We start from the raw sequence: 24,124 nt of genomic DNA on the forward strand, positions 1-24,124 counted from the left end.
CTTGGTTCTATATTTTTTATTTCTTTTTTTCTCTGTTTAGTTTATAATGAGCAGTGTTTTAGTTTGCTAATTCTGTTTTCTTCTATATCAAATGTATGAACTGATTTATTAATGATTTCATATTAGTTATGATATTAATATTTTTCAATTCTGGAATTTATATTGTGTTCTTTATTAGTGACTCCTACAATCTGAAGAAATTCATCTTTTATTTCCATCATCTTGTCGTCTATTTTCTACTCATAATAATTACAGTTATTTTAGGTTTTTCATTATTTAAGCCCAACATCTCATTTAAATGTAGGTCTATTTCTTTGTTTTTTGTTTTATCGGATTTTAGCTGTAAAATCCTATTTCTTATCTTTCCTAGTATTTTTTAAATTGAATGCCACTTATTGTGCATAAAATAATTTTAGAATCTCCATACGATGGTATCTCCATCCAGAAATGATTACTCTTTCTTCTGCTGGTGAAATAAGCTATGGTAGGGACAAGAAAAAACATTGATTCAAAATGTTTTCTCATCATAGAACTGGTAGGATTTGATATTGGGTGAATGATGGGTTAGGTGTCCAGGTGCAGGAGAATGTGAGGAACTGAAGTTGACTGCCAGAATGTAGTTGAGGAGTCTTGGTAGCTTATGGTGCTGTTGCCTGAGCTGGGCAACACTGAGGATGGATTTGTGTGAAAGGTGTTATGAACAAGAGTTCACTTCTGTATGTGTGAATTTAAGGTGTCACTGCCATCTGAATAGAGGCAATGTCGTATGCAGTTTCTTGTATGAGTCTGTGTCAGCTTTGCCTTGGGCTTGGCTTTCCAAAGTCACTCAGCTCTTTCAGTCTTGCTTCAGAGAAAGGGTAGATAGTGTAACAATTAAAAGTTACTATGTTTTGGCAAGTATGTTTTTCTTCAATTAGTGCAATCTGGCTCCTTGCCTTCATTTTAATGATTATGGAGAAATCTGTTAACTACTACCATCTGTGCCCTCACAAAACGGCATGATAACTGTTGTTTGATTTAAAATGGAGGACTTATTGTCCACATCTATTTTCTTAGTTTGCAGTTCTTAAATTTACTTTAGCTGATGTTGAAAGCAGTGCCTGTGAGCTGCAAGCTTGGCATAGCTATCCATGAGGGCAACATACTCACTCTGGGGCACAGGGTGTCTTTGACGGACAAGCTTGTGTTCTAATCATGTATTAGAGCCTCCACAACCTCTGAGTAACTTGAAGATTTTCTCTTTGACATTTTTCTCTGCAGGAATGGCAATTAAAACACTCCCTGGATTTCAGCTAACTTAACATTTTAATGTATAAATAACAACTCACCTCCTGGCTGTTGATAGACTATTGCTTATTGTTCTAGAAACTTTGATTGAAGAAAATAGTTCTCAACTCATTAAAACCAGTATTCTTAATCCTGAATATGTTTCAAATACTAAATTTCTCAGTGTTCAGCCTGATCCTGAACTGTTCTCTTCATGGGTAGTGTTTTGATTGAGACTATTGATTTCGTATCAGAGAAGACAATGGCACCCCACTCCAGTACTCTTGCCTGGAAAATCCCATGGACGGAGGAGCCTGGTAGGCTGCAGTCCATGGGGTCGCTGAGAGTCAGACACGACTGAGCGACTTCACTTTCACTTTTCACTTTCATGCACTGGAGAAGCAAATGGCAACCCACTCCAGTGTTCTTGCCTGGAGAATCCCAGGGACGGGGGAGCCTGGTGGGCTGCCGTCTATGGGGTCGCACAGAGTCGGCCACGACTGAAGCGATTTAGCAGCAGGATTGATTTTGTATAAAATGTATCTACAGAATAGTCTTTTTTTCCCTGAACTTTCTCTTTTCGTAGTTTTTTTTTTTTTTTTTAAAGAAAGCTTGAGAGAAGAAATCCTGCCTGCTTCTCATTTTCAAGCTATTTTTTTTTCTTCTTTATTATCTGTATGCCCTAATTTTGTCAAAATTTTTCAGAACCTTAACTATCAGGTTCTTGAAACCCAAATTTCGAGATCTTGAAGCGAAAAATGCATCAGAAAACTAAGGTTCCTTTTTATTTACTACTGTATCCTTGGCCCCAGTAGCAGTGCATAGCACATAGTAAGCATTTGATTTTTGAATAAACGAGTAAAGGATAAATGGACATAGTGGCCTCTGATTGCTCATTAATGAGGGAAAACTGTACTCTGGTACAGTTGGTACTGTACTCTGGTACTCTGGTGGGCTTCCGTCTATGGGGTCGCACAGAGTCGGACACGACTGAAGCGACTTAGCAGCAGTAGCAGCAGCAGCAACCATATTAATACAAAGGCTTTGCAGTCACTCTTAGTATGTGGCTGAAAATTGAAAAATTCTTGACTGTGGAGGATTGAGGCTTTTTCCCCCACAGTGTTCACATTTCCTAGGCTTTTACAATTTCAGGGTTTGGTCCTGACCCAGTATTACCTTTTCTCCATAATCCAAGGACAGCTTGTGCTTCATCACTTGCTTTTTACTGGTGGACTCCTTCTCTGCAATAAGATACTTTGTTCCCAGTAGACTGGGATGACAGTGAAGACTATGACAGACAGAAAGCCTTTATCTAAGCTTGGTCGGCCCAGTTGTGTCAGCAAAGAAGGAAGGATGCAATGGTGGTCAAAGTTTTAGTCATGGCTGATGGTGCTAGGAGAAAGATAATTCTGGAAACCATGTGACTTCAGTAGTAGAAGGTTCTATTATTATAGTAAGATGTTGTGCTGTGCTTCAGATCAGTTGCTCGGTCATGTCTGACTCTTTGTGACCCCATAGACTGCGACATGCCAGGCTTCCCTGTCCATCACCACCTCCTGGAGCTTGCTCAAACTCATGTCCATCGAGTCGGTGATTCCACCCAACCATCTCATCCTTTGTTGTCCCCTTCTCCTCCTGCCTTCAATCTTTCCTAGCATCAGGTTCTCTTCCAATGAGTCAGTTCTTTGTATCAGGTGGCCGAAGTATTGAAGCTTCAGCTTTAGCATCAGTCTTTCCAATGAATATTCAGGACTGATTTCCTTTAGGATGGACTTGTTGGATCTCCTTGTAGTCCAAGGGACTCTCAAGAGTCTTCTCCAAGACCACAGTTCAAAAGTATCAATTCTTTGGCGCTCAGCTTTATTTATGGTCCATTTCTTTACTATTTTATGGTGCTGTGCTTAGTCATTAGTTGTGTCTGACTCTGTGACTCCATGGTCTGTAGCCCACAAAACTCCTCTATCTATGGAATTTTCAAGCAAGAATACTGGAGAGTATATGCTATTTCCTCCTCTAGGGGATATTCCCGGTCCAAGGATTGAACCCACATCTCCTGCGGCTCCTGCATTGGCAGGCAGATTCTTTACTACTGAGCCACCTGGAAAGCCAATATATTGTAAAAAATTCAAACACAATCTTCCCTAAGACAATGAATATTTATTACTAATTACATATTTCTTTCACTCATAGATAAGGAAACATATATAACTGGTAGATAGTTTCCAATCTAATGTATTTTCCAGGCTCCTTTTGTACCTACAGTTTAACATTTTTGGATTGAAATGTCTTACAATTAAAGTAGGTCTGTAATTTGGTACCTTATTTTCCCCTGAAAGTTGTTATTTAATTCACTGAATTATAATTCTTCTATTTCTAAATTCTAAATCTTTTTAAATGTGAAGGAGAAGGAAAATAAAAAGGAAGGAGAAATTATATAGATGGAGATGAAAATATCTGTATATGCTGACTAATCTGGACTGGTGGCTACGTTTAAGATGTATGTGGTCTGGAGTCCATGCCTACTTTCAGTATATGGCAGCGCAGGGAAGTCTACCATTGCTTGGTAGTTTGTGGTGCTATTTCCTGAGCTGGGGAACATGAAGAAAGGGACTTGTTTGAAAGATGGTGTGAATGAGAGTTCACTTTTGTACCTGTAAATTTAAGGTGTCTTTGCTATCTGAGCAGAGGCAACGTCATATGCAGTTTTCTGTGTGACCCTGCGTCAGCTTTGTGTTGAGTTATGTTTGGCTTTCCACAGTCACTCAGCTCTTTCAGTCTTGCTTCTGAGAAAGGGCAGATAGTGTAACAATTAAAAGTTAGTATGTTTTAGCAAGTATGTTTTTCTTCAATTAGTGAGAGTTCCTCCTTTGAGCAAGGTAATTTGAGAAATAAAAGAAAACCCAGAATTTCTTTTCTAGGGCCCTAGTAATTAGTCATTCCTGTTTCCTTGGGGGAGGTAGTAAGTTTGAGAAAGAGGAGCAATGTTCCTCCTCCATTTTCCCTCAGCTGGGAGCTGGGTGGAAGTTTTCACCATTCTTGTAAGACCTCTTGAAATGAGGAATTATCATCTCTATCGTTAGAATTGAGGAAAAGTTATGGAATATACAAAATATTGCCTATGAATAGTTAAATCAGGATAAAAGCAGGCGAGCTCAGTCGTGTCCGACTCTTTGCAACCCCAAGGACTGTAGTCCGCCAGGCTCCTCTGTCCATGGGATTTCCCTGCAAGAATACTGGAGTGGGTTGCCATTTCCTTCTCTAGGGTATCTTCCTGACCCAGTGGTCGCACCCGCGTCTCTTGTGCCTCCTGCGTTGGCAGGCGGATTCTTCACCACTGCGCCACCTGGGAAGCCCAAATCAGGATAAACAGAAAAAAATAATGATATTGTTATTCTAAGATATCTTCAAACCAATATATAGAATTTATAAACATTGAAGGAGCAAGAGAGGTTTTCTTCTATAGGTTAAGGAAAAGTATCTAAATATTTAGTCTCTGTCTGCCAACCCATGCTGACAGCCAGTTAAATGCATTCAGGCATCAAACAATTAACGTTTTAGAGGCATTTACTAAAGCTTGATTAGAGGTCACTTTGGAAGTAGAATAAAACCAAGACACATATTTAAAGCACACTGTGTACTCAATTAATGAAACTTTCTATTTAAGCTTTATCTAAAAGTCACCATCTAAGGTGACTGTTATCGCTTATAGTGATTGTTCTTGAAGAGGTGTTGTTATTCAGCAGAAGGTATAATCTGGCAATTAAAAGAAGCTGCAATATTGGTTACTTGTAGGCATGCAAATCTCCCAGAAGCTCTGCAAAATTGGCTCAAGGTTTCATTGCTATATTTTTATTCTAAGAACTGATCTCTTGAAATTAAGTACTAGTAATACAAAGTTCCCAGAAAGAAAGAAGGGCTGAAATCTTACACCTAGGGTAGAAATGGTAGTTCATCACTAATACAAGTATTGCAAATAGAACAGAATATCTTAGATTTAATATCCTAGCTCCATGGTTGCTGTTCACAGATTTATTTTTTCTATTCAATATTTTCTATATTTGTGGGAAATATTCTCTTAATATCCCAAATTCTTGTGACTGGAAAAAGTCAGATTGACTTTCTTTGTTATGTAACTATGAAAATCTCGTTAGCCTTTTTAGGAAGTGTCTATAAACATTTTCACAGAATTTAGAATTTTCTGTAGGGATTGGTTTTGAGAATGAACTGGAGTCTTGGTTTTAAATAACTAGATGCCATTCACCAACATTCAGTATGGGCAACACATTATTTCCGTGAAGATTGATCACTTTCCAAGTACAGGATTAAGTGGTATTTAAAAAGATTGAATGACCACATATTAGAACCCCGAGGCTTAGATGTATCTTCAAGGAATTTAACTAATTTAGAGAAGTAATTACATATGAAGTTATTAGCTGTTTGTATGACCTTGTTAAAAATGCCTTCAACTTTCTCTCTTCAAATCTCTCCAATGAGAAATGAGAGGGTTGGCCCAAATAGCTGCCAAGGTTTGATTCAGCTCTATGATTCAGGGTGGGAGTAATTTCAGAGTAATATGGTCACAGTAATCATAAGGCAGATTATGTACTTATATGCTAAAGACTGTGAAGAATTGTATTGCTCTGAGTCTTGCAGAATGCAGGAGACATGGGCTGGCAGACAAGGAAGAAGGGCTGTGATACCTTCTGCTGAGACAGCCAGGGTAACCTTCCAGACTGTGCTGTTACCTCTTGAATCCATTTTATCTGTTGTCTCTCTGAGCTGTACTTTCTCCAAGCCAAAGAGATCAGTGGCTCTCCACTACCTACAGCCTGGGTCTCAACTGCACATGGTTAACCCCAGCTACCCCAACCCTGCCAGGGATTCTGACCCAGGAACCCTGTGCTTCTCCAGCTCTGGGACCTTCTTACACATTATTCCTCATCTACCCTTTCTAAACTGTTTTCTGTTTCTATTCCTCTTCCATGCTATATCCTCTGTCTCTTCCATATCAACATTTATAAAAACAGCTGGTGCTTGTAGGTAGTTGACATTTTCCTTGGGAGAGCTCTGTGATGCCAGCTGCAAGCCACTTTTGGTATGTGTGCGCGTTAGAGATGGCATGGAGGATGTTTCTCTTCCTCTCCCTACTTTCCACCTGAGGTCACAGAGAAAGGACTTGCTGCCATTACCTTTAGTCCATAGTCAAAGTGTTGAGAAGTTGTTCCTATTGCCTTTCTACTGTTTTCTGTTGGAGGCCCCTTGAGCTTGACGATTCTTCACTGTTTAAGACTGTGACTCTCAGGACAGTGTGGCTTCCCGGTGATTGTATGAACCCAAAGCACTCTCTTTATTTAAACCCTTTCTTTCCCCCAATGGGCCTGTCTGACCCCCTTGAGAACCAGTCTCCTTACTTGCTCCCCTTTTTGGGAGATGGACTGATCAGCCTAGGGAGGTTGATGACAGCTCAACATTCATTAGCCATGGTTCTCTAATGGGCAGGGCTGGGATGGTAAAATTCCCTTTTCTCCCCCAACCCATCTTAATGATGTACAACTGACAAAAACTAAATATATTTAGAGTGTACAATGTGATAATTTAATATGCATATACAGTATGAAATAATTACCAGTTATGTTAATAAACATATCCATCACTTCACATACTTACATTTCTATGTATGGTAAGAGCACTTCAGATTTGCTCTTAGCAAACTTGAAGTATACTTCATGTATACTTGAACTAACTTTATCATTAACATATATTGAATTAACAATATCATTAACTACAGTTACTGCATGGTATATTAGATCTCCAGAATTTATTAACCTTATAACTGATAAACTATCATTTTTAACCAGCTTCTCTCTACCACCACCCCTCCCCTACCCCTATCCCTTGCAACCACTGCTATACTTACTCTCTGGTTCTATGAGCTTGACTTTTTTTAGATTAGACATGTAAGTGAGATCGTACAGTGTTTATCTTTCTCTGTGTGGTTTATTTTACTATTTCCCTTAGCATAATGTTTTCCAGGTTCATTCATGTTGTTGTAAGTGGCAGGATTTCCTTTTTTCTTTTAAGACTGAATAATATTCCATTGTATATATAAAAACACTTGTTATTTAATCATTCATCTTTTTTCATTTTTAAAAAATTATGACTTGATTGTTGAGTGTGATTGATGAAATGTATGGTAAGAGTACACTCAATTTTTTTTGTTTGTTTGTTTTTTAAGAAAGCACCAAACTCTTCCAAAGTGACTGCACTACTTTGCATTCTTACCGGCTAAACCACACTTTGCAGGCAGGACCTATTTGTTTTTCTTTTTCTTGTTCTATGCTTTGGTGCAGCAGGCTGACAGCATCTCTGTGGGCTCATACAGGCCCTGTTGACAGGCTTGTGGAGAGAACGCAGAAGGCGCCCATTCAGTATTCTAGTGTATTAGAGTTCACAGCCCAGGAGCAGTTAAGCTCTTGCCTGTCATTATTAATGAAATGGATCATGGAATTACATTTAGCATCTTGTATCTGTCTTCTTCTCTTTCAGTTTGCTCAAAATAAATTAATGGATAATTTTGAGTATCTTGAGCCTCATGAAACTTAGAAACTCTTCTTCAGCTCTGTAAGTGCTTGTAAGTTAAGCCCTCACATGGGTTTTCTAGGAATGTTGAAAATTTTGTGTGGGTTAGGATTTTGTTTTATTGATTCTCTTTACTGCTTAAAACTCTTAGTGCCTTGTTCATTTTAGGTACTTGGTTTATTGAGCTGAATAATACTAGCTACACTTATTGAGTGTTTACTATATGCCAGGCTCTGTTTTAAAGTCTCTGTATGTATTAACATATTTAAAACAAAAACTTTAAGAAGGTATTACATTTATTAAACCACTTTACACATGAGGACACACAGGCTCAGATATGTTAAGTAATTTCTTCAAGGGCATCCAGTTAGTAAACATCCAGTTAAGTTTTGGAATCAGGCAGTCTGACTCCAGAGTGTGGACCATTGGATTGTGCCTTCAGAGAGGAAACTAACATTGACAATGACAAAATAAAATGACACTTTAAAAGCTTTTATTGTTCGGTTGCTAAGTCGTGTCCAACTTTTTGTGACCTCTTGGACTGCTTGTCAGGCTTCCCTGTCCTTCACTACTTCCTGGAGTTTGCTCAAACTCATGTCCATTGAGTCGATGATGCCATCCAACTATCACATCCTCTGTTGCCCCCTTCTTCTCCTACCCTCAATCTTTCCCAGCATCAGGGTCTTTTCCATTAAATCAGCTCTTCGCATCAGGTGGCCAAAGTATTGGAGCTTTAGCATCAGTCCTTCCAATGAATAGTCAGGGTTGATTTCCTCTAGGACTGACTGGTTGGATCTCCTTGCTGTCCAAGGGACTCTCAAGAGTCTTCTCCAGCACCAAGTACTGTCCTTTAATCTTACAAATGGACAGTATTATTTTTTTAGTCTTAGTAGCATCTTAGGAAAAAGTATTAGTGGCTGGAAGACATCTTGAGAGATCATTTAGTAGGGTTATTTTCAAATTGGGCCCCTGTGTGTGTGAGTGTGTGTGTGTGTGTGTGTGTGTGTGTGTAGAGGGTTCATTACAAGCCCTGGAGAAGAATGGGGTAGGCCTCAACCTTATTTTAATCACTTCTATACACTAGAGTCCCATGTGTGATTTCAGTTGAAAAAAAGGCTCCAACCTGCTAAAAAAGACTTGTTTGAAAACTACACAGTGGGCTTCCTAGGTGGCTCAATGGTAAAGAATCTACCTGCCAATGCAGGAGACATGGGTTCAATCCCTGGGTAGGAAGGTCCCCTGGAGAAAGGAAATGGCAAGGCCCTCCAGTATTCTTGCCTGGGAAATCCCATGGGCAGATAAAACTGATGGGTTACAGTCCATGGGGTCTCAAAGAGTTGGACACCACAGAGCTCACACACATGCATAAAAACTACAGGGAACATCACCCAAATTTCCTAGGGTGATGGGAATTCTATTGGTTTCCATACTTTATAGGTGTTTTTTTTTAATTTATATTTAATTGGAGGATAATTGTTTTACAATGTTGTGTTGGTTTCTGCCATACAACAACATGAATCAACCATAAGCATAGCTATGTTCCCTCCCTATTGAACCTCCCTCCAACCATCCCACCCTTCTAGGTTGTCACAGAACTCCCTGTGTTATACAGCAACTTCTGGCATGAATATTTTAATTGTTTACTCTGTTAAATAAACCAGAGAACTAAAAACACTTTGTTACTTCTTCAACAGCTCACTAAAAAAAATTAGGCTAGAGCATTTTCTTACTAGGTTAATAGACAATCTACTCAATTGTCAATAACATGGAAATACAACAAATCTGAAGTACAGAAAATGTTTTCCAAGTAAGGCAGTTAAGATGTCAGATATTAGCAGCAAAGGTATGCTTTGCGGTAGCTCCAAATCACAGTTCTGCTTTGTCTTCCATACCTTAAATGCTCAGGCTATAAAATCAGGTTATGTCCTTGCTAGTTCCTTCCCCTTCCGTAGATCAGAACTTACATTCACATATTTTCTTTGCATCTATGCCCACTTCAAGGTTCTTTTCCCTTCCTGTGCTTTACTTGATGCTGTCTGGGTCCCTTCAGTAGAAAGCCCATAACTTTTGGTGTATTATGTTTACCACCACTTCTGTTTCTATAATGTGCTTGAATGTAATGTAAGGGTAATGACCATTTTTCTGGATCTTGACTTCATGCGCTCATAACAAATAAAGTTTGTCAAAACTTCAAGGTCAAATGAATAATTACCTAGATGCCTTGAGAGAATTAAAAGGAAAAGTGTAGAGAAAAGAGACACTGTTTAATAGCTGGGTAGCTTTAAATTCACAGAAAGTAAGTTTTCAAAACAGATTTTTAGTTTTATTTCAACAGGCTGAAAAAAAGACAAAAAGGATACTGAGTAAGTTACTTACAGATTAGAAACAAAAGGAAAATCAGCAAATATATGAGTAATATAATTCTCAGTAATAGCTGAACCTCAATGTTCTATAGTATTCATTTAATTTATGTTAATTGCAAATTATCATAAAATAGGTTTGACAGCTTTATTTCACCTTTAAATTTTCAGTTCAAATCAACTTGCATTTGGGAAAACAGATAAAACATAGATGGTTGCTTCTGCCCGAGATCTAAAGAATGACTTAAGTAAACACCTAACCAATTAATTAAAGGGAATTATTCTTGGAAGAATGAACTCTGAGAAATACTTGAAGTATGTTTTTCATTTCCTGTTCCAACCCTACAGTAATTTAATCGCTGTTTAATTTGACAGGTATATACTTGTGTTCATACTAAATTCTAGCAAATTATAGTACATTCATAGTTTCAGACTGTAAGGGCCAATGATTTTCCATACTAGCAGTTGATTACTTGATAAATAACCAAGCCTCATTGAAACTAGGCGTTAGGATTTATACATTAAAAAGAGGAAGAATAAAACAATAATTATGAACACAATTTTTCAATGATTTGGAAGATTGAATCAAAATTAACCTTTTGGTCTGAAGCAAAAGGTGAACACAGGTAGAAATAGTTAAAATGATACTTAAAAAAACTGGTCATTTGTTTTCTTTCTAGAAAACTTTGTCTCACATACAGGAGTATCAATGTAGGTTTTACTTTTCAGGCAATAAATGATTTGTCTAGAAACTGAGTTATGACCCAAGGTAGATGCAACCATTTTGCTACTTTCAAATCAGCTGGCATCAAATGATGACTAATAATTGAGCAAGAAATGTTATTTCTATTTTATCTTACTTAGTGATACAGTAATTTCCAAGCCATCTGGGCTTTGGAATATCTATGCAGAGGAAATGAAGAATTCCAAGATTTATGCAGAAACCTTAGAATCCATCCAGAGCTCACCCATAAGCCTTCAGAGGACATCAGGCAGACACTAGATATCCCAAGATAAAGGTAAACCAGAAACACCTAAGAAGGAAGTGCTCCAGACGGTATAGCTCCCCTGAATACCTGGCTCTGTTCTTATGTATCTGATCTTTATTTTCCCCAGTGGGGAATTCTTAACCATCATAAATTAAGTTGCAGAATCACACTATTAATGATAATACTAGAATTCTAATTCTACCTGAAAACCAAACCAGTTTAGAAACTATAGACCCTTTCCCCTATGAAAATACTAAAACATGATGAAAGATGAAGTAAAGAATTCCTATTTTTCCCGAGGGACAAAAAAAAAAAAAACAGGAAAAGACAAAATCGGACGACTGGAACTTCTCTTCTGGAGCTAATTGTGGTTCATTATCTCATGTTTTATGATCAGCAATTCAGATTGGGGGTTGACAAACACCACTCACCCAAAAGCAGTCGGCTGTGTCGGCTGAAGCAGAGGTTGCTTGCAAGATTTCTGAGTCAGTTATGCTTTGAATCAACATTTGGCCAACGTTGAAATGCCAGGAGGGAGTGCAGCTGTGAACGAGACCGGTTTTGCTGGTGCATCCGGCAGATCCATAAGCTGTGTTTTTATGACAGGGCCTGGCTTTAATTTTCTTGGTTTGACAAAATCTGACTGTCTCTGGCAGAGCCATCTGTCCATTTGACATATTTTGGCCTCAGCAGAATAGGAAGAGTGGGTCATGCAGCGAGGGACACGACAGTTCGAGCGTGCTTCGGTAAAGGAGAGACCTTCCACCAACATGTGCAGCCTTCTGGGGAAAAGGATTTCAAGGGCCTTTTTTATGCTCGATCAGAGAATATCCTTGGTGTTTAAGGTGAGGTTTCACCTCCCACCGCTTCACATGTTGGTGGGAAAGGGGCCCTTTTGGTCCATGGAAATATGAATTGGGGTTCTTCACAAACGCACATCCCTAAGCCTAGAAATTCCCTGTTATTAAATAATATTCATTATTTCTTCCCTTTGAGAATCTGAGAAACCAAGTGGCCTTAAGAGAGGGTTCTGTCAGTCTTTGCACAGGGATCTTTATTTGTTTCCCAGAAACACCTGTTCATCCACAGTTTCGGTTACCCAGAGTCAACCCTGGTCTATTCCATCAGAAAAGAACAATGCACACGTGTGCACCTTCTGAGTAGGATGATGAAATCTCGCGTGAAGAAATCTCGCGTGAAGAAATCTCATGTGGTCTGGCTCAGCCGTGACTCATCCCTTTCTCCAGCAAACCCCAACCATTAGTAAATTACCGGTCAACTTGGTAGTCAGGCTCGCGGTCTTAATATCGGCAGAGTTTATGTTCAAATGACCCTTATTTCCTTAATAACGGCGCCAAAACTCTAGAGAAATGATTTGGCAAATTGAGTATGCCAAAGAGAAGTCGTGAAGTGCTTCCTCTAAGTGAAAAGGTGACTTAAGAAGGAAAGAAGTCCTACGAGGAGGTTGCTAAGACCTATGGTAAGAACAAATCTTTTATTCTTGAAATTGCAAAGAAAGAACAAGAAATTTGTGCTAGTTTTGCTGTCGCACCTCAGACTTCAAGTTATATGACAACTGCTTAACTGCTTAGTTAAGATAAAAAAAGCATTAAACTTATAAAATAAAATATTTCGAGAGAGACCGTGAATTGCTGAAACTCAGCCTCTGTTCACTGGTGCTGAACAGAAACACAGAGACAAGGGTGTTGGGTGAAGTAGAAAGAAATAGCTTGACTGCTTTGCCAGGCAAGGGTGGGGGGGCACAGTGGGCTACTGCGGTCAAGACTGTGTGTCCTGTCCTGGAGGGGGTAGTGCCCTGTCTTAAAGTGTTCAACAAGCAGTGCGACATCAGCTGGTGCACGTTCTTCTGATTGGGTGGTGGTCAGGCAATCAGGAGTCAACACCATCAACCTGGTTCCAACCGACATGGGTCTCCCTGCTTGTGGGCAGATACAATTAACTTTTCCCACCTGGCATGGCTTTCAGTATCTGCAAAACAGGTCAAAGGATATGGCTGAGAGTATTCTCTAGTCCTTGAGGAAGAACTAAAGGTCCTTGATTTTAATGGCCAAAGTAGTAGTATTTTTGTCTTGCTTGACTGTTTTCCTTTCTTTCTGCATTTTCTCATTCCTCGGATTAATTTTATTCTTTGAGTAATGTTTCTCTGTAGCAAAAGGCAAGCAGAGGACATGGGTGGGGTCTCTTCTGGGAAGGCCTCACAGGGTCCTGCTCAGATACACACATTCAAATAACTTTTATTACAGGATATTATAATCTATGTTATTATTGGTTTTTATTGTTAATCTCTTCTTGTACCTGATTTATAAATTAAGCTCTATCATAGGTATGTATGCATAACAAGAAACATAGAGCATATATGGTTTGATACGGTCCATAGTTTTAACCATCTGCTGGAGTCTTGAAATGTGTTCCCCAAGGCTAAGAGGGGACTACTGTATAAAGTATTTTGCCAAAAAGTGTGCAGATATACAGAATATAAACTGTGGGTAAGTGGTTTTAATTTTGGAATTGAAATTGAGAATTCAGCATTTCTACTTGTTCTGATTAATTTCCTCTTAGTGTCTAGACTCTGTTGGGTTATGAATATGAGGTTTATCAACATCTCACAATGAGTCTGAGAGTGAAACACATCATTTAAACAAATAAATAGATGATAGGTGTTTGTTAGCTTGAAACTAGAATGGCTGAGCTCATGCAGAGATGATTAAAGGGGATTGTGTTTACTAGACCCTCAAGATTTGAAATCTGTGAAACGGAACTGAAACTAAAAACAATTCTGTTCTCAGTTTATCACCCCTAATGAAATTTTCTAATTATTATTGTTTACCTGATATCAAGATGTAAATTACTCATGGCTAATGCTGCTTCCCATATGATCTACCACTTTACTGGTTTCAAAACTCCACCTGTCATAGGTGAGTTGGTTTTTTGGAAAGCTGTAAACTGAAGTAATAAAAATAGCCAGTGGATCTAATTGCAGAGAGCTCAGTATGTCAGTGGAGTAGGCACTTTCGTTAAATATCAAGACAGCACTTATTGTGATGAGGATTGTAAAGAGAAAGAAGGGAAAATTGGATGATGACACTTTCTCACGCCAGCCATGGACACAGCCTGAGACATTACCAGAATTTCTTCCATCCTCATTAGATTCATTTCAGTTTAAACCTTCTCTGGTATTTCAATCACAGGAATGTGAGCATACAACATAATTTAAAGATCATTCTTATTGTTAAAATGTCCCAGGTGTAAGCTATTCACTAGAAGATTTCAAACACAATTTTTAATCTCCCTCATTCTTTGTCCTTCCTCCAGGTTTTTTGTTTGATTTTTTGTTTTTAAATCATCCCCTGGGTATACTAAGAGGCACATTGCTGTGAGTTGGGGTCTTGAGCAAAGGTGTTTCAGAAAAGATACTTTATTATTTGTCCTTTGTAACCAATAATTTCCAAATATTCCATAACCTATCACTAGGATGGCCTCATGTAACTCATAGGTAAGCAGCGATTAAAGCTGTTTTCTCAGAAAAAAACAAAAGTACTGCCAAACCCAAGAGGTTCCATAAGAATCGTGGGGATTGAGAGCTGAAATGTCCTTGGAAATGATCCTTGTGTTCAGATGATAAGCCAGAGGTCCATAGAGGTGATATGAATCGGCTAAAATCAAACAGATACATTGTGGAAGCGATCCTTTCCTCCCAGCACTGGTAACATGTTTCAAGGTGGGGGATGTGGGGGTAGTAGAATGAAAGTGAAGTCTACCAATTAAAGTAGCAGGAAAAAAATTTAATGTCAGAGGCGATCTCTAGCCTATGCCTCTGTACTGTGTCATTTGCAAACTTGACAAGCTGATGTGTGTATGTGTGTGTGTTCATATTAAAAAAATATTTCTCCTGGCAAGTATCTAGAAGTTTCCTTTTAGAATGCTATAAATCAGTGAAAAACTTTCCTTTCTGGACTTGTCTCAAATTTCCTAATTCTGTGCAATTTATAATATGGGAGAATCTTCGATGTCATTCTGAGATCAGTCAGTCATACCATTTTGAGAAATCTAGTTGGTAATAAAACTGTCTTCAGTGAGTATTATACTTTTCCATTAAAGGCTCAAAAATTATCTTTTTAACAGGCTTCTTTGAAATTTGGCAAAAGAACATCCAGCTCACTGGTCTGGTCTGTGATTCTTTGGTCCCCTTTTCAGCTATAGAATATTTTCAGTTTTTCTTCAGTTTTTCCTTGAAGAGCTGCTTAAAGTGCTCTGAAAGCAGCTCAGAAGTCTTACCAACAGGGCTCTGGGCACATTCCTGGGGTGGATTCTGTGGCCTGGCCCACCTGGGCTCTGCCAAGCAGATACCCCCATGGGAGACTTAGAAGAATTAAAGGATGTGACTGAGGCAGTGACCACATGGGGCAGCGTGCTGGAGAGATTTTGTTTCTCTGGGATACTCTGATAGAGATTTAAGTGGCAGAATCATGTGTGTTAAGTCACTTCAGTCCAACTCTTTGGAACTTGATGGACAGTTGCTTGCCAGGCTCCTCTGTCCATGGGGTTCTCCAGGCAAGAATACTGGAGTGGGTTGCCACGCCTTCCTCCAGGGGATCTTCCTGACCCAGGGATCAGACTCGCGTCTCTTGGGTCTCCTGCTTGGTCAGGCGGGTTCTTTATCACAAGCACCACCTGGGAAGCCCATGAAGGGCAACCATAATTGGTTTCTTTGCCCTGCCAGAGATTCTGTTAGCCATCTAGTACCCTATAATTAAGTAGTTTCCGTTCATATTACTCTGCTCAGGCTTCCTTAACAAAATGTTATAAACTAGGTGGCTTAAACAGCAGAAATCTATTTTCTCGTAGTTCTGGAGCCTGGGAGGTTCCAGCTGAAGGTCCAGCAGGGTTTCTATCTGGGAAGAGGTCTCGTACTGGCCTGCAGAGGGCCACCTTGCTGCATCCTCATGTGGCAAAGAAAGGGAACAAGCTCTCTGGTGTCTCTTCTTATAAGGACAGTAATTGTGTTGTTTCAGGGCCATACTCTTATGACCTTAATTACTTCTAAATATAAAGGCTTCATGTCAAAATAGTCACATTAGAGGTTAGGGCTTCAGCATAGGACTTTGGGGGGCACAGAATTCAGTCCATAGCATGGCTTAAATTATTCTAATGGATTCTGCTTTTGGAAAATTTTTGACTCCAAAATACATGGGGTGTAATTGCTATGTTTTAAAACTTGAACTCATTTAGAAGAACTAGGTACTTTAGTGCAATGCTCGTGTAGAACTTTTATTCTTTTCCATCGATGTTAAATATATTAAATGTCCCTTAATAGTAAGAGTAGAAACAAAATAGAGTGTGTGGGTTTCTCTTTTCTCTCCATTTTCAGTTAATATGTGATTTAAAATACATGCACCCGAGGACATTATTTACAATTGCCTAATGTGGAAACAACCTAAGTGTCCATCAACAGATGAATGGATAAAGAAGATGTGTGTTATATATATATATATATATATACATACACACACACACATACATACATATAATGGAGTACTACTCAGCCATAAAAAAATGAACTCTTGCCATCTGCAGCACTATAGGAGGATTTGGAGAGCATTGTACTAAGTATAAATCAGACAAAGACAAATATTGTATAATGTCACTAACACATGGAATTTAAAAAATACAGCAAAGTAATGAATATAACAAAAAAGAGGTAGACTCACTGTTTGTTAGTGAGAACAGGGAGGAGCAATGTAGGTCTGGGAGAGTGAGAAGTACAAACTCTTGGGTGTAAGATAGGCTCAAGGATGTATTGCACAACACAGGGAAATACAGCCAATATTTTATAATAACTATAAATGCAAAGTAACCTTTAAAATTACATAAAAGTAAAAAAAATTAAATACTAAAATTAAAGAATTCGATCATAAAATCACCCCAGGCAACCCCTGATCTAATTTCTATTACAATAATTTAGTTTTACCTGTTCCAGAACTTCATATAAATGGAACCATACAGCATGTAGTCTTTTATTCTAGCTTCTTTCTCTTGAATATTTTTAAGGCATATCCATGCTGTGGAATGTGTATACAATCCATTTCTGTTTTATTTTTTGAGGCTCATTTCATTGCATGCTATAATTTGTTTATCTGCTGATCTATTGATGGTGTTTGAGCTATTTTCAGTTTGAGGCCACTATAAATAAAGGTGTGTGAACTTCCAAGTAAAAATCATTTTGTAGACATAAATTTGGATTTCTCTTATATAAATACTCAGCTGTAAGGTGGGTCATAATGTAAGTTAATGTTTAATTTTTAAAGAAACTGACAAATGGTTGCTAAAGTGATTATACTGTCTTACATTTCCACCAATGTATAAGAGTTTCAGTTGCTCCATAGTTTAACCAGTGCTTGCTGATGTCAGTCTTATTCTTTTAGCCATTCTAGTGGGCATGTAGTGATATCTTATTGTGCTTTTAATTTGCATTTACTTAGTGGCTACTGGTGTTGATCATCTTAAGCTCTGTATGCTGATGCATGGCTTTAAACTATTTTATGTTTCTCACAGCTCCATACGTGTATAATCTAAAATCCTTTACTCTTTTCTACATTTAATTCTTTATATTTTTCCTTTTCTCTGGCTTTAACATATCTTAATGATAATCATACCTTTTTTCCATATGTGTTCTTAATAATGTACAATTCTTGCATTTATTGTTCATAACTGTTTGAATTTGAACTTATTAGAAAGTTTTTTTTTTTCTTGACCAATTACCCAACCATGGACTGCACCCAGGCCCTCAGCAGTGAAAGCACAGTGTTCTAACCACAACACTGCCAGGAAATTCTTGCCACCTTAATTTCTATAAGTATCTATTCATTTTCTTCCTCATTCTATAGGTTACAATAAGAGAATTTCCTTTGAATGATCTTGCCTTTTAGAATCATCATAGAAGCTGCTGTTTTTGCAATTTTTTGAAATTTGCGTTGTTTGTAAAATTAAGGTATAGATTGGATCATGATTCATTGTAACTGTACATTAATCATTTGTTTATTAATTCAACAACAAGAAAATATTGTGTTAGGCATCATTCTAGGCAATGGGGATACAGTGATGAACAAAACAGACGTGCAGTATTATGGGAAGATTCTAGATGTCATGTGACTTTCTAAGTATATTCTATTGTTTTTTCATTGCAGTTTAACTATTGTTTGCTTGAACATATTTAAGGAGCACTTGCATGAGGAAGGCTTGGCAGAGAAACAAAATGAGTGAATACATTCAATGAATTTTTAGTCTTATATGGAATATGCAAATAGTTATTAGTTGAGTAAAAATCACATACTAGGAATGTCATTAGGTGGTGGGGATTCCCATGTCAGGAAAACAAGGCATGGTTGCATTCTTCATCTAGTGGTGGGAAGTGGAGGCAGGCATCATTCAAATAATCATGTAGACATGGAATGAGAATCAGTGGTAGGGTGTAATGAGAATATGTGCAGGAAGATCCAATATGGTGCATGGCTTATAGTGTTCAGGGAAGACATTGCAGAGGAAGTAACATCTGAGACAATTAAATCTAAAAAGGAATTAACAGATAAAGAAAAGGCAGAGAACATTAAGACCTTTATCCAGAGGCAGCCTGACATGTTTGAAAAGCTGAAAATGGCCAGTGTAACTGGAGTTGGAGAACAAACCACACAAACAACGTTAATTTGGCTCTTCCGTGCATTGCAGTCTGGCTTGTACCTCCAGTTCTCTCCTGGAACTGGTCCTGCAAAGGTCAACAGCGACCTTCTAGCTGTGAAATCCAATGGATGCTTTCCATTCTTCTTACTTCCTGGACTCTTTCCAATACTTACCACTCCCTTCACTGTGAAGCTTCAACCTTGATTTTAGGATGCCACAACTGATAATCCTCCTGTTCTCTCACGACTCCTCCTCAGTCTGCTTTCCTTTTGCCTGACCTACAAGGCTCCTTGGATTTTGGCTGCCGTCAGTCTTGTTGGTGCTCTGCTGGTCTGCATCTAGCCATGCATGATGTCATCATGTGAGACGTCTGTGCCATGGGAGAGTGCTATGCTCCGGTGATTACAGTGACTGAAACGGTTCTGACATTTTAGGAACAATTGTATATCCAAAGCTAAGTGAAATATTTTTTTCTCTTATGTTTCTGAATAACCTAAGTGGAACTTGATAACCGAAGATTTATCCTTATTGTTTACTTAAAACGAATGTACCCAGGCACCGTACTAGATGCTATGGAATACAGCAGTTAAGATTTCTGTTGTAACTGTCCTTCTGAATGCAACTTATGGGCTATTTTTTTCCAGGAACCTTTCCTGAGCCTTGGAGAAGGCAATGGCACCCCACTCCAGTACTCTTGCCTGGAGAATCCCATGGATGGAGGAGCCTGGTAGGCTACAGTCCATGGGGTCGCTAACAGTTGGACACGACTGAGCGACTTCACTTTCACTTTTCCCTTTCATGCACTGGAGAAGGAAATGGCAACCCACTCCAGTGTTCTTGCCTGGAGAATCCCAGGGACTGCGGAGCCCGGTGGGCTGCCGTCTATGGGGTTGCACAGAGTCGGACACGACTGAAGCGACTTAGCAGCAGCAGTAGCAGTTCCTGAGCCTTGATGCTTCATCAGATACTCTCACTATGAGACCTCATAGTAACGTGAAATTTCCTCCTGCCTATTTTATACAACATTGTAAGCATCAGTTTACTTTTTATCTTTCTTTCCATATTGAGAGTCTTCTCCTTTATACACATATGTGCCTAATAAACACACATGTCTACTCTCATGATTTGCAGATTTCGTATTTGCAAATTCACCTGATCACTAAAATGTATCTGTAGTACCAAAATCAGTAATTGTGGTGTTATGTAGTCATTTGCAGATGTGTATAGTGATGTTTGAGTAGCTTGATACGTATGTTCCCAGCTGAGGTTGAACATGGAGACACTCTGCCTTCTTGTGTCAGCTTTTACTCTGTAAACAAGTGTCCTTTTAACAATCCATTTAGTACTGTATTTTTTGCATTTTTGTGCTTTTTGATAGTGGCTTAATTGTTTAAAATGGTCCCTAAGTATTGTGCTGCAGGGTTGTCAAGTGTTTCTAAGTGCAAGGAGGCTGTGATATGCCTTATGGAGAAACTACAGTGTGATAGATGATCTTTATTCAGGTATGAAGCTCTAGTGCTGTTGAGTATAAGTTCAATGTTAATGAATCAAAATGTATGTTAAATAAGGTGTTTAAACAGAAACATAATAGAAAAGGTGGTCAATCAAAATGACGACAAAAATGTTGTGACCAGTGACTTGCTGTCATTGTCATTAACCCTGTATTTCCCCAGAAAACTCAGTATTTATTAATTTCAGTGTTTATAGCATCTTTATAGAACTTATGTCACTATAGCAAATAGTGAGAGTTGACTGTGTGTATGTGTGTACTATGGAAAGACAATGAGAGAAATAAATAATATAATTGTTCAAAAGAGGGAGAAAGATTGTCTTCTCAAAGGTAGAATATGATTCATATAGAAGTTCCTATTCATGATAATCCTTGAGTAAAGTATAGATTTTCAGTAGGTGGAGGTGAAGCTTAGGGAATCCTAATGGAAGGTAACAAAACATGGTCAGAGATTAGGGATGTTCATGGATTCCTATGTAGTTTAGCTCAAAGTAGAGCACAGATAAGTGATTAGTGTCATTCTCTGTTGAGCCTCATGTGGGAGGGTAAGATGATTTTGGTTTATTTAGTAATAAATATTTAATAATAGGTAGTATTTAATGTATGAGTGTGTTTGTGTGTACACTCAGTCATGTGCGACTCTTTGCAACCACATGGATATAGCCCTCCAGGCTCCTCTGTCCATGGACTTCTCCAGGCAAGAATACTGGGATGGGTTGCTATTTCCTCTTCCAGAGGATCTTCCTGACTCAGTAATCGAATCTGTGTCTCTTACATCTCCTGCACTGGCAGGCAGATTCTTTACAAATAGTGCCTCCTGGGAAGCCCGTACTAATTTAGCATTCATCTTCTAAATGTTTTTTTGTTGTTGTTGCTTAAATGGTTTTTTAAGTATGTTTTTTAAAAACTGCCTAACATCCTCTCCTAACTTACCAGTAGAATATTTATTAATATAAAAATAAATGCCAAATTCACAGTAACATCTAAAGTAGATCTGATTACACTGCTAGAATTTGGAAGGAATTTTCAGCAAGTAAAAGGCTGATAGCATTGATTGCCTCCTGGAAACAAGAGCAGAGTTGCCAGTTCTGGCTTGGAAATGTGAGGTGTTTAACTAGGTACTTATCTTTTCTATGTAAATGTTACTTTTGGAGCTGCCAAGACACAAAGCCTTCTTTCCTTTAGACAAACTAATATGCTACTGAAAACAAGTGGGGAGAAATTAATGGAACTGTGTGGATGGTGTTACTGCACAAATATATCCTGGGTTGTGTATTTTTCTTCCTCAAATAATGAAAATTTACCTGAAAGTCAGACAAGAAGTAGTTGGATTTTATAACCTCAGACATGAAGGGGCAGCAAGGAGAAATAGTTGAAAATGCTAAAAGGCAGAGTCATATGGAAAGGTCAGTGATGGGAAGGAACTGTGAACTCTCAGAGCTGTATTCAGCTGGAGGTGACACTTAGGAGATGAATTGGGAGAACTAATGTCTCAATGTCATTCTTTCCCTCCATCTGAGTTCTTAGCCTTTGATGAATACAACCAGAAGCCAGAAAACAAGGCAGCATTTTGATTTTGTCTACATGGATCAGGTTCCCAGGGCATACAGGAGAGTAGAGAAGACTGGAAAATGGATCTGAAATTCCTAAGGGGGAGAACACACACACATACACATATTGTATACAAATATAGGTAACATCTGGGCCATCAAGTTTCCTAAAATCCGTTCTATAGTATACTGTGAAGAATAATTCATTTGACATTTGATTTGTCAGTAGTCCAGTTTTCTATTAATGGCTATTAGTAATTTCTGAAATAAGTTGTTCAGATGAATTCATCAGTTGAAATAATTCCCCTTGATATAAGAGAATGGCTAAATATCTGTCTTCAAGAATTGAAGCTATGGCTGCCTAAATGTGGAAGACTTGGCTCTCTCACTATATTAGCCCTGTATCCCTTTGGTCTTCAATAAGGGAATGATACATTCCAGGGACTGTCCTAAGTGGGGAAATTACTGAGTATAAATGTTGTATTGCTAAAACTAGAGACTTCCCATTACATAAAGAGCTTGGTAGTTATCACTCTGTCCATAAAGCAGGAATCCTAATAAACTGAACATTAGCAGCTTTTCTTGGATCTAGCAGAGACCTGAGATCACACGGCAAACCACCATCCTGAAATCTGGAGAGACAGTGAATACAGAGAATCACAGGCAGGTACAAAGAATCACACCCAAGACCAACTTTCTTGGAGCAGAAGCAGTAGGAGGCAAAAACTTGTGGGAGCACTTAATTGGTAATGTTTCTAAGGTGCCAGGCTCAGATGGTAAAGAATCCGTATAGAATTCAGGTATTGCGATGCGGGAGACCTGGGTTCGATCCCTGGGTTAGGAAGATCCCCTGGAATGGGCAACACACTCGATTTGAGTATTCTTGCCTGGAGAATCCCCATGGACAGAGGAGCCTGGTGAGCTACAGTCCATGGGGTTGCAAAGAGTCAGGCATGACTGAGAGAGTAAGCACAGCACAGAGGAGGAGTGTGTAATGATGTGAGAGTGAGACACTCCTGGGGACCCTAATCTTTGGGAGCCCCGACACTCCAGGTGCAACATAGAGCCCCACTAGGATCTCATGACGCAAGGCTGAGAGAGAGTCTCTTATGGCTCTGGGGGGAGGGGAAGAGTGATCCTTCCAAAATATGCATGGAACCTTCTCTGTAGCAAAGGTCCAGAATCCACAGGAAGAAAAGATACCTCGGCCCCAGCCTGCTCTAGACTTCATGTACTGCCATTGAGAAAGAGAGGGAAAGCTAAGAAACATCTGTGATGGTCAGGAATAGACGCCAGCTAAATCGCTGAGATTTAACCATGGGATTCTAGAATGTTTCCCTCCCTCCACACCTACACACAGGACTCCAGTAAACTAACAGTGGATTACAGATTAAAAGGCTGAAAGATAGATTCTATCTGAGGAGTCCTTAAGGAAACTCAAAGGCAGCTATAGTGCACACAAAAGGCACTGGAGTAATTTGAAGTCTCTGGCATCCATGGCTATAGTAAACACTAAACATAGCTCAACTCCTAGCCATACTACCATAAATCCTCACACTAAAGGCCAATCCCTGTTAATTAAAAATTCATCTCTTCTAATTAAAAAAATTACAAGGCATGCCAAATAAAAGCAATCTGAAGAGACAAAGTAAACATAAGAATCAGATTTAGAATGACACATTTTGGAATTAATAGACAGGGAATGTAAAATAATTATGATTAGCATGTTAAGGGCTCTAATTAAAAAAATAGACAACATGTTAAAAACAGGTGGATAATGTCAGCAGAGAAGTGCAAACTAAAAAATAATCAAAATGAAATTCCAGAAATCAAAAATATGGCAACAGAAATAAAGAATGTGTTTGATGGACTGATGAGTAGACAAGATGCAGGTGAGGAAAGAATTAGTGACCTTGAATGTATGTCAGTAGAAATATTCTAAAAACAGAAAAACAATTAAAAAAATGAGAATATCCAAAGACTGTGGGACAATTACAGAAGGTACAATATCTAATTGGATTACCAGAAGGGGAAAAAAGAACAGTGCAGAAGAAATACTGAAGTCTGATGGCTGAGAACTTTTCAAAATTAATGATAGACAACAAATCACAAATCTGGTTACTTCAGAGACACCCAGAAGGATAAATATTAAAAAAACTTATATGGAGGGATATC

The 24,124-nt window shown here is 38.6% G+C and overlaps 1 long non-coding RNA gene across 10 annotated transcripts in view; it reads left to right on the forward strand.

Annotated features, from left to right (window-relative positions):
• The window catches only part of LOC145518087 (uncharacterized), an 854,536-nt gene that overhangs the window by 436,543 nt on the left and 393,869 nt on the right, over positions 1–24,124 (forward strand). The window contains exon 1 of one of the 10 annotated variants that reach the window (XR_014062595.1): positions 12,353–12,674. The exons of 7 other annotated variants lie outside the window; for them this stretch is intronic. This is a non-coding gene — a long non-coding RNA (uncharacterized LOC145518087). Of the gene's footprint in view, positions 1–12,352; positions 12,675–24,124 lie in introns of those variants that run through there. 2 more of the 10 variants (XR_014062592.1, XR_014062596.1) reach the window with 2 other exon arrangements.

This window comes from Giraffa tippelskirchi, chromosome 8 (assembly GCF_054371585.1).
Source record: "Giraffa tippelskirchi isolate mGirTip1 chromosome 8, T2T-mGirTip1v1.2.pri, whole genome shotgun sequence".
Lineage (NCBI taxonomy): Eukaryota > Metazoa > Chordata > Mammalia > Artiodactyla > Giraffidae > Giraffa > Giraffa tippelskirchi.